This window comes from Poecilia latipinna, unplaced genomic scaffold, assembly GCF_001443285.1.
Source record: "Poecilia latipinna isolate Pla-1442-1.1 unplaced genomic scaffold, P_latipinna-1.0 Scaffold499, whole genome shotgun sequence".
Taxonomy (NCBI): Eukaryota; Metazoa; Chordata; class Actinopteri; order Cyprinodontiformes; family Poeciliidae; genus Poecilia; species Poecilia latipinna.
In genome coordinates this window covers 298,876-302,680 of record NW_015113115.1, presented here as the reverse complement: position 1 = coordinate 302,680, position 3,805 = coordinate 298,876, and positions in this window count along the sequence as shown.

The following is a 3,805-nucleotide window of genomic DNA, read 5'->3' as shown; positions in this document are numbered from 1 at the left end:
GGCCCCCTGCCGCGGAGGGGGCCCCTTTAAAAAACCCCCCCCCCCCCCCCCCCCCCCCCGCACTTCTGCTTCCTGCATCCCAACAACCGACTACAGACGCCTCATTTTACACGTCAGAGGAACCTGGGCCGATTCCAATCTGCGAGCCGCTCATGAGATATTAATAACTCACCTGTGTGGCTGTGTGCTTGTGTCCATGCGTGGGCGTGTGAGTGTGTTTGTGTGCTGCCAGAACGAGATAGAGAGAAAGAGAGGAGAGAGAGGGAGTGTTGTCTGAGGATGCTAAACACCCACAGCTCCCTCTAGCTTCCCCCGGTGTGAACAGCGTCCTGCTCCAGATGCAGTTTGCTGAACAGTGTGGGTTGTCTGGGCATTCAGCTCCAAGCGACTCGTTTGTCATGATTTGAAACAGGGATGGTGAGCCACACCGGAGCAGAGCGTCCGCTGATGGGCCAATTTGCTGAGCTGGTTTGTCGCATTTCTACCGAAATGAGATGGGGGGGAAAAAAAGAAAAAAAAAACCTAATAACACCGCAAATAACAAACATCAACAGTTTCCAGCTCTTAGCAATTCAAATTTTTATTCATAAGCCCCGGTCAGCATATCCGTCTCCGTCTCTTACCATTTCGCTTGATTGTGAAATGAGTCTTTAAGCTCTTTCTTGTATTATTTTGGGTTTTTTTGTTGCCGGTGAGAGAGCCGCTGGCCGTGCGGAAGAATGTGAAACATTGTGGGAGACGGGCTATCGCAGAGTCAATGCCAATGATGGGAGCAAACAATGAGCCAGAGCACGAGCCGCTACAGAGCTGCTGAGACGAGAGGAAGAGGAGAGAAGTTTAGACACAGGATTTTACCGACTGATTCACAGAGAGAGAGAGAGTCAGAGGGACCCAAAAGACCAACTAATAAACACAGAGGCAGGAGGAATTGGGCAAACATTTGCTCCTCAGTGACAAACATCAGCTCTTATGAGGTCAGTGAGCTAAACTCTTATTTACCGAGGCATGGCCGTGCTGCTTCGGTGCTTCCTGCTACTTTCTAAAAACCTGCTTGGTGATTTCTTTAACTTGCACTTTGGGCTCCTGCTGGTGGGGCGGCATGAACCCAACCAGCCTGTGGCTGGGTTGGTTGGGTTGAAGAAGACCCTAAAGATCGTTTTGACCACTACTTCAGTGAAAAATGTCCATTCTACTTTGATTAGACTTTAGTGAAGCCACCCGTCCAACTGTCCTGATCCTTGGACGGTTGTGAAAATGTCTTCCACAGGATGAAACCAGAAACGATTCAGTGGTATAATTATGTCAGCAATAATCTCATTTGTTAATGACTTTAGTCCACTTGAGAGGTTTTTCACTTAAAGAGGAAGCGTGTAACTTTTACAAAAATATATTGTCCATGTTTGTTAAAAATGTCACTATGTTGTGACAGTGGAATATAAGACAATCTGAGAAAATGAAGGTCCTCCAATGAGCTTCTGTTACCGTCTGAAGAAACGCTCCCAGTCGAAAACAATCAATCAGCCAGGAGGTGAGTCTTAGCGCTGTCAATCAAGCTCGTGTACGCGCTGCGGAGGAATAGCAACTTGCCGTTAACAGGAAAACTGTTACTTCACCGTGATCTGTGGCTAAGCTAACTAGCTTTAGCAATCATGGCATGCTACATGGTGAAGAAAAAGCTGAAAGAAAGCAAAGGGGGGCGGACGTGGGTATCGCGTACATGAGTGATTGACAGCTCTAGGACCCTCCACCTGGCTCTGATTGGTTGTTTCTGACTGAGTGGTGTGTTTCTGCAGTTAGCACTGGGATAAGGCAGTGGAGCATGTTGTTTTTTTTCACAGATTTTTTGTCTTCTACATTATGATAATTTTAAGAGAACATTAGCCAAGTTTACATACTGTAGCTATCAAATAATTACGTATTCTTGTTTAATTTATTTTGCCAACAGAAATTTCCAAAATGACCCAGATTACATTTTTACAAAACCTGGAAAGTTTTAGCTTGATAACATTCAGAAATACACAAGTTTAAATCGCCACTAAATAAACATTTTCACACTGTATTTTTATTGTTTCGATTTTACAGTTTTTCTTTTCGGTTGTTGCTTTTGTTATTCTAATTGTTTTTGTTTAGTGTTACTAGTTTTTTGCTCATAGATTCTTATATTTTACAGAAAGGTTGTTTTGTAAATGCATGCAGGGCTTGTTGTTTGAACTCGCAGCATGTAAACTTAATTCTTCCTTCCTTTATCTGTTGTTACTTAAAACCACACCTCACCAGTCAGGTATTCCTAAAACCATAATTGAGACTGAAAACTACTTAGCAATTATTTTTTTGATAATCAGGTGTTGCCCCGACTTGGTAATTTTAAGCTAAATTACTAATTTTGTTAATAATTGCCTTGGGCACTTATTAATTAGAGATATTCAAAGCAAAGCCAAGCCCATTGTTGCACAACAACTCTCTCTTCCCGTATCCATGGAGACTTTAATCTTTTAATTAAATATTTCGATTAAGGCGGGTGGATTTCATCAATACATTTGAATGCAAACTTTGTACAACACCGTGCTATTCAGCCAGGGCAGTTGGGCTCAAATGTGTTTGCACACTAAAATATATAACTAACGTCAGATATTTAAGGTTAAAGCTGCAGTATGTAGCTTTTTAAAAAACATATAACTTTTCCATGTTTGTTTCAGTTTAATATGAGGCAGATAATCTGTGAAAAGACTGAGCTTATCTACCTCATCCTGCTACTGCGGTGTGAGGAAACGCACGGCTCCCGGTCAAAAACAACCAATCAGAGCCAGGAGGAGGGTCTTAGCGCTGTCAATCATACTCATGTACTCTGAATGTCCTAAATGGTGGAGAAACAATTTACCATTCCAGGAAAACCAATCACTAATCTGTGGCCATGCTAGCTAGGTGGCGTAGCATTCATGGCAAGCTAAAAGTGATTGACAGCGCTAAGGCCCTCCTCCTGGCTCCGATTGGTTGTTTCCGAGTGATATATTTCTCCACCTAGTATTGAGAGAACTGGGAGAATGCAGTTTTTCCACAAATTATCTTTATTTTACTGTCCTGACATGTTAATAATTTCAACAAATATGTAAAAATAAAAGTTGAACAGTGGAGCTTCAACAAAAACATATGGAACTGGGAAAAGAGTGTGATGAGATTCTGGGTGATATTTAATCTACGTGCGACCTGTCAAAGATGGACGGACGGATGTTCAACCAATGAGAAAGCTTAGCTCAACATGTAGATTAAATTCCACCTTACATTTTTACCAGGACTGTTTTTGAGGCAGATTTTTACCAAATTCTTGTCTGATTTGACTCTTGTTTCTGTATTTGTAGCAAAGAGCGGGAAATAAAATCAACTCCTAAGCTTTTAAATTTAATTCCCAGACCATCAGTTGATCTTTTAACGTGAAGACAAAAAGCAAATAGTAACTTCAAAGCAACAGTGGTATTCTGCGACACACAGACGCCACTGCACTGTAATTTCTACGTCTAGCAACTCCTAAAACAGTACAGACTTTCAGCTGCTCCTCGCTGCAGAACCTCTTTCCCAGACCTACCTTGGGAACGATGGCACAAAACGGAGCGAATAAATGTATCAGTCAGCCACTAAGTCTGAACATGTACCAGGATATTTGGCACAACTGCGGTAAAATCAAGAGTAAACAAGTGGACAACCACAACGGCAGGTGCTACCAGGCAGGTGCGCCCCCGATCAGTGGTGGAGAAAGTACTCAAAAAATGTACTTAAGTAAAAGTACAAATACACAGTCAAAAATGTACTC